The 12928-nt window shown below is 46.2% G+C and overlaps 1 long non-coding RNA gene across 1 annotated transcript; it reads right to left on the bottom strand.

The window, feature by feature from the left end:
* Positions 1-11166: 11166 nt before the first annotated feature.
* On the bottom strand, positions 11167-11588 carry LOC142764848 (uncharacterized). Its single transcript, XR_012883921.1, has 2 exons — positions 11494-11588; positions 11167-11366 (listed from the first exon to the last, which is right to left on the bottom strand). It is a non-coding gene; the product is annotated as an uncharacterized LOC142764848 (long non-coding RNA).
* Between the last annotated feature and the right edge of the window lie 1340 nt (positions 11589-12928).

The following is a 12928-nucleotide window of genomic DNA, read 5'->3' as shown; positions in this document are numbered from 1 at the left end:
TCACCCTATAGTTCAGGATGATGGCTCAGAGTTTTTCAGAACACTAGGGTTTAGGGACAGGGAGAGCAAAATAAACTTTTTGCGGGTAGAATTAACTAAAAGGAGGTTATCTGATTGATGGGTAAAATCAAGAGACGAGTGAAATTTAAACCATTCACTGCAAAGTACGAATCCTCAACCTCACTATTTAAAGGAAAGGAAATAATCTAGCTTTTTGGTACTTATGTATGACGGCTTGGTGGCGCTAGCCACCGCCTGATCTAAACATATAGCCATATCCATCCATCCATCCATTCATCCTGCTATGAGATTTTATGTTCTTGAAATTTGTGAGATTTTCGGCCGTCGGTGATTCTCAGAGCAATCTCCACACTTTGTTTTGTTTTTTACGCGCTTTTTGACACTCGTATCACCAAGCAACACGTCGTTTGCCAGATAATCCACTTGTTTGTCGAACGCATTTGGTGGCAGCGTCAATTAAAAAGGTCGCGAAGTAGTCTACAGCAGCTTCTACGCTTCACGCACACAAGTCATTTCAGGTTAAGAAAGTATCTTTCCGGAACAGTTCCCAATCGGCTTTTTTGTTGAGCCGTTCGGGTACCTCTGAAGGACAATCTAATGGTGTATGTGTACTCAAATCTACCAGGAAACGATCCATTCCGTAAGGATGATTTATGGGTTTCCATCGCACGAGGGATTGAAGCAACGGAGATGCAATGCTTAGGTCTCTGGATGAGTTGGTCTTGTTTGCAAGGCTGCAATATGTAGGCTCTTTCGATTGAAACGATTGAAGAAAAAATGTACTGTTCAATTAGGCGACCTCGCGCGTCGCAACGAGTGTCGCCCCTGAGACTACTATGTGTATGAAAGTTCTCTAGGGCATGGTAGGGTTCGAGAAGTTCTTTTATAAAGAACTAGAATTCATGTCTGTCAGGTTGGAAATCTAAAGGTATGTATAAGAGCAAATGGTGACGAGTTTTCTAAAGCGTACCTCTTGAACAGCCACTGCTTTACGGGACGAGCGAACTGGTAAGTGGGCGCTTAAAAACCCTTGATTAACTATAATGGCTACACCTCGAGATGTCATTGCATCGTCACGATCCTTTCTGAAAATAGTGTAGCTACAAAGAAACTTCGTGTGTTTGGATTTTAAGTGTGTTTTTTGTACACACAGCACTTTTGGCGAATGTCAGTGTAGGAGTTTTTGGACATTATGAAGGTTTCCGAGAAGGCCCCTGTCGTTCCATTCTATAAATTGTGCGTTCATCATGAAAGTAAAGTAGCGCTGTGTGTACGAGAGATGGGTTTCTGGTATTTAGAGGTAGGTCTGAGTTTAGGTAAAAGAGCCATCATCGGGCCCTGTTATTGGCTTTTTTGTCTTCCTGGCGCGCTCTAAAGAGCCACGCTGGTCTTTCGGTACTAGGGGTACGTCGGTGTCCATTTGCTCCTTGGAGTCACTGAATGTCCGCACGCGCGGGCAGGTGGTTGGGGTTCGGACGGCACCTGGTGCGACGAGGCCTTGGCACCTGACAACCCTGCAGTCAGTGCCACCTGTTCGCATGCTGGCGGAACAGAATGGGCTGCTACCGCCAAGAGGGCAGGTGCCACAGCCAACGGCTCACTTTGCGCTAGCTGAAGGAGTTGCCGGAGCTGGTGGGACGTCGCCTCTCGGTGCATCGCGTCAGCGTTAGCTTTTGTGTAGAATGGCGTGCATCTGGTACGGGTTTCTTTGAATGTGATGTTTTATTTTACCTTAAGCAAGATAATCTCTTTTTCTTTCTTCCTGTTTGGGCAGGAACCAGGGTATGCTGCATGAACACCGTCACAGTTGACGCAGTGAGGTGTGTTAGTACACTTATCAGAGCTGTGTTTTTGGTCTCCACAATTTGCGCAATAGTCTTGACCTTGGCACCTCTGCGAGCCGTGACCAAATCTCTTACCATTTTAGCAACGTCTATGGCTCTGAACGGAAGAGCGGATGGACAGTTTGATGTAACCTCTCTCATTGTAACCTCTCTCATTGAGTAAACTAGATGCAAATGTTAAAATGAGTTTCGTGGTAGGTGTTTCCTTGCCATCGCGTCTCATGACGATTCGTTTAGCTTCAGTTACATTCTGCTCTTTCCAACCTTCTAGAAGTTTCTGTTCGGAGAGCCCGAAGAGGTCTGCTTCTTAGACGACTCTGCGTGAGATATTCATCGAAGACTGAGTCGAAACAGACAGTGGGATGGTGCCAAACTCTGTTATATTGCAAAGTTACTCAAATTGTTGTCGCTCAGTTAGTCTGAGCTGGAGATCATCACTTGGCATCTTAGTTACCTTGTAACCCGGTTCAAAGACTTCGGTCAGCGACCTTGAGACAAGAAATTGAGAAATTGATCTTTTTTGTTTGTTTATTTAGAAGTTTATAGTGAATTACAAAAAATTTCCGCACCCTTTTCTGAGGGAGACGATCAAAAAGTAGCAAAAATGAAGATGTTCCCTTAATAGTTTGGTTGTTTTGGCAGCAATGGTGGCCACTCACAATGTAGCCCTACTAGGGAACGCTCAAGTGCTTGTATAGAACAGTAGATGCGAGCCATACATTGACACTATATCCAAATGTAACTGGCCAAGGTTGAGCAACTACACAAAGTTGTTTCTCGAAGCCAAGAAATGCGGAAGTAAATAGAACGCATAGGACGAGTATAATAGGACAGGTATAACGTAGGAGATAAAGACAAAGATCTAGGGAGAGAAAGAGATAAAAATAGGCGACTGCCGAACACCCCTGGGTGGGTCAGCTCAGCGCGCCATCTACCTGAAGCCGGGGCCAAAGAGATGTGTTGCCTCTGTCGGAGGGGCCTTCAAGGTCCAATCACCCGGCATCAGCTCGGCTCCCAGGGTCCCCTTTTCGTGGGACACGGCAAAGCCACGCACGGCTGGGCGTGAGAAAGAGTTGAACCCCCCCCCCCCCCGTTAGCACGGGTCCATGGTGTCTCTACCCACCGAACACCTCCTTACGCAGACGTCCCTGCAGAGATATCATAATGTCCTGGAAGAGTTACTATCAAAGGATAAATCCCACATTGTTCAAGAAAATTGTATGCATGACTATACCAGCCTAAATATAATAATAAAAGTGACATACATTAGGTAATAGCGATGCATATACGTCGCGTAGGGGTGAATGTTGTATCACAAGAGCGATATTACAAGTTGCGCGTCGGTTGGAAAATTGTGGTAGCAATAGCCTCGCCAAGAAAGATGTAAAATGAATTCATTTGCGCATATGTATATCTCTGAACAAGTTCCCTGTAATGCATTTCAAATATTAATTTACTTGTTTTGGTCATATAAATTTCGGACCATGACAGCAATCGTTTACATGTTAGTGATAAATTTACCAATTTCGATTTTGTGTTTATATATCATCTATTGCACTGTGATCTATTGCACGATATATTGCACTATCTATTGCACTATAAGCCTGTGCTGTATCTTTTGGTCTCGTTAGCTATCATCTATAAAGCTGATAACCTATTCATTGTGAATTTTTGAAAAAAAAAGGCTAAATTCACAATCTTATATATATGCTTCCAAGTCAAATTCGAGGCTATCATATATCTTTCAGTCAAGTAAGAAACGAAGGTGGTAAGCGTACACCGCAGCAGTTACGTAACGAATCTTACGTCGTTGGTATCGCGTCCGCTGCTAACAACTGTGCCTTGGAATAGCAGTTAAGACACCTCAGGCCCCCAAGCAGCCACCGCACACTAGGACTGATGAATTCATCACATGTCGAGAAAATTTATGCGAAAAATTGTCGCCCAATATGAAGCGATGCCTAAGAACAGAACGATGTCACAAAAAATGAAGCGTTTGCTGATTTTCGGTGAGTTCGTTATGAGGGAAATTGGATGAATAAAAAAACAGCTCCTTCTGCAACACTCTAATGAAATTGATGAAGTTGACGAAGACGATGAATGCGATCACACTCGTATTTTGTTGTTGGACCTCCATCTTGGCTGCAGCTGCCTCTGACTCTCCCCGTATATTTTGCAAGTAAATTTATTTCATTCATTCCCTCACCCCCACGACATTTGGTGCAGGTGCGGAGCTCTGCAGTGGCCGACGTTTGGATTGTTCCACCATAGCAAACCAGGGACCCGCTCCCGCTGAGGTGACTACAACAGCAACTGTTGTCCTTCCGCAGCTAAAAAATCCTGGCACGTTCTGTGGCAATGATGATTTTGACATTGAAGAATAGTTGTCGCACGAACGTACAAGTAAGAATTACCGCTGGGATCAAACTCCTATGTTGGCGAATATTCTGTTCTACTTGAAAGGAACACCAAAGGTGTGGTTCGAGAACCATGAAGATTAAATTGGAAGCTAGGATGCACGCAAGGAAAAGATGCGCGCCCTTTTTGGCAAGTCTGTAGACAGAAGGGCAGCGACCAAGAAGGAGTTGGCATCTCGTGCGCAAACTTCGACAGAGTCGTTTGTGACATACATACAGGACGTGCTCGTCCTTGGCAGAAAAGCAAACATTGGCATGGAAGAAATCGAGAAAGTAGCTCACATATTGGAAGGCATTGTACATAATGCGTTAAAACTACCTATATGCAAGGACTGCAACACGGTCAATGCCATCACCAAGGAGCGCCAGCGTTTTGAGGCCGCAAAAGTAGACGTATCAATACCTTTTCACTCGAATACCAAACAAAGCAACAACCTGATCGTGCGAAGACGGGCCTGCACTACAGATGCCGTTAACTGCAGAGCATGTGACCAAACATCATCCGATGTAAACTTGAAGCTTTGTCTCCTGTATCCACGTGCTCCCGTGCCTGTTACTCTATCCCTCAGATGGTGCCACTGGTACTTGCCATTGGGCGACAAGAGCTTTCCCACGCTGGACTGGCCTCCGAGTGAACTACAGCTCCTTCTCATCTGATCGATCGTCGTCGACCCGCCGTTTCGTATGCCCAAAGCTAAAACCTTCTGGTGCGCCCTCGCAATGTAGCCGAGTGAAGGACTGCGGACAATCGTCCGATATGTTTCAACTGCCGCCGTATGGGCACGCGGCCCGCCATGGTAACACTCGGTGGTATTTGAATCAGGCATCCTAAAGGTACACCCATCGCCCAAAGAGGGATTATGGACGCTTTCAACAATACTGGCAATCACCTCAGGCCACCAGTCAAGACGTTTCTTCTATGCCACCTTATCGTCGTCGTTCTCCATCTCCGCATGCTCACCAGTCCAGTTCACCACTCTCCCGTCGCCCGTCGTCTCGCTCGCCCAAATTTCACAGACCAACATCTCTGACTAACCAGCTGCAGCTGGAAAACTAGATGATGCAGCTCCCGGAGGTGATGCTGCATCGACCACTTGCCTGCCAAATCCTCTGACCATGCTGCCGACTCCACGCAACCTTATTGACGTTAAAGTAGTCGATACGTTCGTTGTCGCACTTTTGGACACAGGGGCTCACATATCAGTGATGAATTCAGAACTTCGTTGCAGCCTAAGGAAAGTTTTAACGCCACCCCCAGTACCACTCCTCCAGGTCACCGACGGTGGCACGTTTCCCGTGCTTGGAATGTGCTCAATTCGTGTAAGTGTTGCAGATCACTCCACGACAGTGCTATTTCCTCGGCTCGAGAATCGTTTCCGTTAACTTATTCTCGGCATGGACTTTCTATCCGCCCACTCTGCCCTTATTGATTGGGAACTGGCACGCTTTCACTTGATTTTCCGTGCTACCATGACGACCCAACACCAGCTCAACCACGTGTTTTCTCTAGATTACGTTTGCCTAGCACCTCATGCCGGGACCTACGTGAACCTGAGATCTCTCTCTCCTGTTCCCAACGGTGCCTACATGTTGACACCTATCGCTCACGTTCTGCTGGCCAAACTTGCCAGCAGCAGAATCTTGCCGTGCCTTTCACAGTTTTGACAGTCACCTGAAATACAGCATCTCTTCTGATCCTAAACTTCAGCTGGTGCGCTCAAGTTGTCCCAGATGGTATGTTTTTGGCAAAGGTTTCTTCTATTGATGCTGCCATTTCGGTTTTTTTTGTTGCCGAATTTTCTTCGTCCTCTGCTCCTTTCTCCTTGTCGTAGAATACAGCAGATGCTACTATCAACAAGATGATCACCCCCGACCTTCTTGCAGCACAGATGACTGTTATCCGGCACCTTCTGAAATCCTACCGTGACATCTTTGATATTGATGACCGTCCTTTTGGTCAGACATTCTTCGTAACTCATAGGAGTAACACTGGAGATGCCAGCCCCGTCCGACGACGTCCTTATTGCATGTATAAATCTGAGCAACAAGTTATCTAGAACGAAGATGAAGAAATGCTCACAAAAGACATCATTGAACCTTTCTGCATTCCATAGGCATCGCCGGTCGTGCTAATCAAGAAAAAGGATGACAGCTGGTGCTTGTGCGTAGACTACCATCACTTAAACAAAGTAACAAGTAAAGACGCGTATCCGCTGCCGCGGATCGACGATGCTGTCGACTGCCGACTTGGGTCTGCCTACTTTTCATCTATCGGCTTACGATCAAGATACTGCCAGATTTTTCTCGATCATTGAGACCGTGAGGAAACCGCATTTTTTAGACTAGATGGACTTTTCGAGTTTAAGGTTATGCCATTTGGATTGTGTAATGCCCCAGCTACATTTGAAAGCATGATGGACTCTCTCCTGTGTGGGTGCAAATGGTCCACATGCCAGAGCTATCTTGATGACGTCATCGTATTTTCACCTACAATTTAAAGCCACCTTAGCCACCTATCGGCCATTCTTGAGGTTTTCCGGACAGCCGGACTTCAGCAAAGCTCTTCCAAATGTCAATTTGGCCGTCGGGAAATCACTGTTCTAGGCCACCTTGTCAGTGCTTGAGGCGTACAACCCGATCCTGACAAAGTTAGAGTTGTCACGTTCCCAAATATCACCCAATTGTACGTTCCCAAATATCACCTTGATTGGGATAGTACTTTGTTTTATGTGACATTCGCATACACTTCGTCACGCCACGAAACCACTAGCTTCTCCCCCTTCTATTCATTGTTCGGCCGCTCTCTAGCGTTACCCTTCGAGACTCTTCTCCCATCAACTACGCAAACGGTTGCAGAGTACGCCCGGAAGGCCACTGCTCGGGCTCCAGTGGCCCACCAAATGGCATGGAAACTTCTTCTTGGCTAGCAGCTCTCTCAGAAGGCCTGTTACGATAGCCAACACAGAGTAGTTTCCTACTCTCACGGTTCATTTTCCTCCTCTGGACACCATGTCGCCACGTTGGCGTCACTTCTAAGCTCCTTTCTCGCTACTCGGGGCTTTACAAGGTTTTACGCCGGCTTGTTGAGGTCACTAATGAGATCACTTCGTTGGACAGTCGTCGTCGTCCGCACCAGCCACTGACGTTGTCCACGTGTCCCATCTGAAACTATACATCTCCGCATATATGATGCTACTCTCCTTTAGGCGCCGACATGGTGCTACCGGCGGCAGGTGGTTACATGTTACATGATATCAGCAACGAGAGACCATCATGTATACAACGAAGTCGATGAATGCGATCGCGCTCGTGTTGTTGTTGCTGTTGTACCTCCATCTTGGCTGCAGCTGCCTCTGAATCTCCTTGTATATTTTGTAAATATATTTATTTCATTCATTCTCTCACTTCCCGGACAATATGTTTGCTTTCCCCACGCTGGGGTACCATGCTTTTTAAACACCGATTGAAAACGATAGCACACAAGCTTAAAGGAAGGAAACTGTTAGGGAGGAGCATTGTGCAATCTGAAACAAAGAAATAAGGACATGCTGGTACAATAGAGAATAAAGATACGTTCGCTACCCTGAAACATCAACGAGGCCTTTCACGATGGCACATGTACTGCCTTAGCAGAAGCATTTCAAAACAGGTATACCAATCGATGGGACCTCGCGTATGCAGACGCTGCGTAATAAGATAGCATTGTTGCACAGGTAGCAGCGATGGTCAGTGACAGTGGTGCCCTTATAACGTGCTGCAAAGTCAGTAGTGTCGAGAGTGTAGAGGCCAATGAAGCCGCCATAGCCTTGGCATTCGGTGAAAAGGGGACCAGAATGGTCATCATTGTTTCCGAAAACGCCCTTTAAAATTGAAAACTGAGAAGGGTAACGAAGAGTACCGTCCGTATATTAAATATGGTCCAAGACTAAGAAGACTATTCTGCTCGTTCGGGCACCGTCTATCCAGGGACTCATACAAAAAGGGAAACCTCATTCGCTCTACCAAGGTCTCACATACCAGTCAAATTCCGGAAGCTTCCTTGTTAGCGAAGACCCAAAAAGTTAGTATAAGCGCACATATAATGAAATTGTAGCACAATGCAAGCCAGAGTGGTGACTATGCCCTGCAGCAGACATATCGCTAAAAAATAAAGGCGAGGCAATGTGGTGAAACTTACATACAGAGGTTTTTTCCAGAGCCATACTTAGCAGCAACTGGCGCTAAGTTTTCCGGCACCAGTGCAAGTTTTGTTATGCGGCGGATGTCCAGAAGGTTTGGACAGGTCCTAATCAGAGCGATGATATGCAGACTTGCAGTCTTTGGAGGCCCTCCTTCGCAGCCTAGGCCCCAACGGCCAGACATCATTCATGAAACCCGTGCAGCTGCCGTGTCTGATTGATTTCCGGCCGTTGCCTTGGAGCGATACTCAATGGCTGACTTTATTGAATGATTTTTTTTAAATCAACATTTTACTCGTGTCTTCTTTCTCCACGATGACAATGAACCGTGCTTTCCGGGATTCACAACGCAGCGCTTCAAGAGCTGCTGGGAACAGCGACCATCATGGGTTAATATAGATGCTGTGCAGTAATGTAGTATATGGACTACAACAACAAAGTAGTTCTAAGAGAGAAAGGAAGAGAAAAGTGAGCCCCGTAACTGTCTGCTTCAGCGAGCGACACCTCAACAGTAGCTCACAAGGAATGGGGGTGAGGAGGGATTAAAAGGATAGGAATAAATGTGTAGTGACAGGGAAAGAGGCATGAGGTGGTAAGCTAGCGAGCACGACATATCGAGGGAATAGAAGAGATAGACGTCAGTATGTAGTGATTGGTAATTCTTCATCGACTGTTCTTCGTGTGTCCTCTGGAGTCCCACAGGGAAGTGTGCTAGGGCCACTTTTGTTTTTAGTTTATGTTAATGATTTAGCTTCTCTTATTCCTCAAAATGTGTCTGTGCGTTTGTTCGCGGATGATTGCGTCAATTTTAAGCAAATTTCCTCACCGTGTGATCATGTGGCTTTACAAGATGCACTTATCGCTATCGATAACTGGTGTCAGAACGGGGGCATGCAGTTAAACACTAACAAAACTGTGCTTCTGCGCATCACCAGGAAGCTAAGCCCTAGTCAATTCCACTATACTCTAAGAGGCACTAACATAAATAATGTAGACAAATATAAGTACTTGGGCGTCACACTCTCAAGCAAATTTACTTGGTCGACCCACATAACTGACATTACCACTTCTGCATTACGTAAGCTATGGTTTCTAAAAAGAAAACTAGCATCTGCACCCTCGCGTACTAAAATTCTAGCCTATAATGCCAGTGTTCGTTCTAAGCTTGAGTATGCTTCTATTATCTGGGATCCGCATACCAAGAAAGATATTATGAATCTGGAACGTATTAACAGAAAGGCTGTAAGGTTCATTTTTGGCAAATATCGTAGGTTTGATTCCCCGACCACCTTAATGCAATTAAACGACATTTCTACTTTAGAAGCTCGGAGAAAGTTCAGTCGTCTTTCCTTTCTTTACAATTGTTTGTGTGGTATTGTAAAAATTGGTCTCCTTGACTGTGTTAAACCGCTCTCAGTACGATGTACTCGTCATGGTCATGAACATGCTCTAACCCCAATTTTCGCCCGATCAAATGCTTTTAAATATAGTTTTTTTTCCTAGAACTGTCGATGACTGGAATTGTTTGCCGTGTGACATCTTTCATTCTAATAAGTTTCTTGGTGACCTTGAGCGTCACCTTCTTTCTTAACCTTTCGTTTCTTTTGTATTGTTGTCTGTTGTTTTCTACAATTACGTTTTGATGTATCCACTCCTGCTTGGGCCAGCACATTGGCCTGCAGTATTGGGAAATAAATAAATAAAAGATAGGAAAGATGGAAACTCGGCCACAGGAGTCCGAGGACGGGGCACCACTTGTGAGAGCTCCTGTTGGCGTCAGGAGGTGGCATAGAGCAAGTCCCATCGGTCATAGCTACACTGTCGCCGGAGGTCGGCGTCAGTAGATCACGTAGGGCGAGCCCAGTCAGCCAGAGCTACGCTGACACCGGAGATTGCGAGGGCACAACCGGTTGGCACGCAATCCAGCGAGCGAGTAAGTATATCGCGAGCTATGCAGACGGCCAACGGTTGACGGGTCTGACGATAGTTATAGTGCGAGAACAAAAGGACCACACAGAGACAAGAAGGACACGAAAGACACGTTGACGGGTGTTTTCGCTGCCTACATATGATGTTGTTCAAACTCCCTGAAAAAGTGTCGCTACTACAGCATACTGCCCTGTCATTCGGTCGCAAGCAGATCGTCGCTGGCCGCTCGCGGCGGCACCGTTGGTGAACCCAGGTTCTACAATCTAATGCAGAAGGGTGTTAAAATAGTGTGTTGTCTTTTGAGGACTAATGTGGCTGCCACAACCATTATTCTCTTTAAGGACTAACGGCACCGGGCCTAACAGTTAGTCCCCACCGACGAGCTCTAGGAACTAACATTTAGTCCTCAAATTTATCCCTTAGTGAGTAACCGTTAATCCCAAAATTCACTTTAAAGGACTAACATTTAGTCCTCACATTTGCATCCTATAGGGCAACTGTTTTTCTCCACATATACACCTTGCCGGGCAACCGTTAGTCCTCACAGTTGCACCTCGCTGGACGAGCAGTAAATCCACCTAAATACTCCAATTGGATGAAATTTTTATCCCCAGTTCAGACATTGTTTTTGTTTATTTTCCGCCAGGCCTAATACTTTTTTTCGCCTGTTATTCTGCGCAGTCATCAACAAATTCCGCAGAAAAGAACACGCGAAAAAGTACTTAGCCACCTATTTGTAACTGCTTTCACAGTCACGGTAACAACTAAAGACAAAAGTGAGACATCGAAATCTTTTATTTTACTACATACACATGAAGATTTACCATTTTTGAAAGTGAATTCCTGTTGAAGTGTACAAGTCCAGTCCCGTTGTCAAAACTTGTTCACTCTTAGGGGAGCTCCTCCGACGGAAGCGATTGAACACAAGCATTGCAGACGCCAGCGCAAGCAGCCTCCTGCCTGTTGTCTTCCCACGGCTGCACATTCAATAATATAGTGAAATAGTTAGGCACACGTCAAAGAAGATGAAGAGGCACGCATATCACAAGTAAGTGCACGTTAATATAAAACAAGCGTTAAAACATGACACACAAATAACTTTACCTTCACATCTCACACAGTCCTTCTGAAGCTGCTCTGACGAAAGAGATAGATGACGGGCATCGCAGATGCCAGCGCACAGTCTTCAGCACGATTTGTGCCCATGGCTGCACAATAAGTATGTAAAATAATGAGTCACACGTGACAAAGGATGAATACAAATGCATATGATAAATACGTGCAAGGTGAAATGAAAACATATGTGAGACATGAAATGCTAATAATTTAACCGTGATGTCACACATTCTCAAGGACTCATTTCGATTCCCGTAGCGCAAAAGCTTCGGAGCTGCGGCCGCAGCCACAACTCCGCGAATCACCGTGCCGCTAAGAAGTCGGCGAGTTCTAAGCGAGCGACGTCGTTCAGCTCGAGCAAGCGAACGCGAGACCAAACACTGCGCTGCACGCGGAGTGTCGGCCACCAGCGAACTTCGAACAGGAGAGTGAGCATACGCTTGGCATCGCCAGGAACAGCGCCGAGCTGGTTTGAAGTTAGTGCCGAAAATATCGACGGCAACGTGGCCCTTTTCCACAAACTCGAGCGAGAGCATCACGCAAACGCGAATCCACTGCCACGGCCAATGGACGGTGCCGAGCTGCTTGCGACCGACTGACTGAATAGCCAACTGTAATGGCGACCAAATTTCAGTGAGTTCCGACGCTAGCGAAGGCCCCGCCAGCCCGTGCTGGTGCACTTACAGCGCTCGACATACTACAATTAAGCACGTTACGAGAACCCAGAACGTGTTTTTGACGACTCCCAACACAGCGACAAATTCTCAGCCCAATATCGTCAGCCCGGAGCTCATCGCAGCGGCGAAGACAGGCGAGCACTTGATGAGCAAGCGTACGGGAGGCAGGCGTACGGGGCAATGGCGGTCAGTTTCATCATCATCATCATCATCATCATCATCATCATCATCATCATCATCATCATCATCATCATCATCATCATCATCATCATCATCATCATCGTCATCATCATCATCATCATCATCAGCCTGACTAAGTCTACTGCAGGACAAAGGCCTCTCCCATGTTCCGCCAGTTAACCCGGTCCTGTGCTTGCTGCTGCCAATTTATACCCGCAAATTTCTTAATCTCATCTGCCCACCTAACCTCTGTCTCCCTCTAACCCGTTTCCCTTCTCTAGGAATCCAGTTAGTTACCCATAATGACCAGCGGTCATCCTGTCTACGCGCTACATGCCCGGCCCATGTTCATTTCCTCTTCTTTATTTCAGCTATGATATCCTTAACCCCCGTTTGTCCCCTAACCCACTCTGCTCTCTTCTTCTCTCTTAAGGTTACACCTACCATTTTTCTTTCCATTGATCGCTGCGTCATCCTCAATTTAAGCTAAACCCTTTTTGTAAGTCTCCAGGTTTCTGCTCCGTAGCTAAGTACCGGCAAGATACAACTGTTATATGCCTCCCTCT

The sequence above is a fragment of the Rhipicephalus microplus genome, chromosome 6 (assembly GCF_043290135.1).
Source record: "Rhipicephalus microplus isolate Deutch F79 chromosome 6, USDA_Rmic, whole genome shotgun sequence".
NCBI lineage: Eukaryota > Metazoa > Arthropoda > Arachnida > Ixodida > Ixodidae > Rhipicephalus > Rhipicephalus microplus.
Note: the sequence above shows the minus strand (reverse complement) of the source record. Positions and strands in the feature narration are given on the sequence as shown.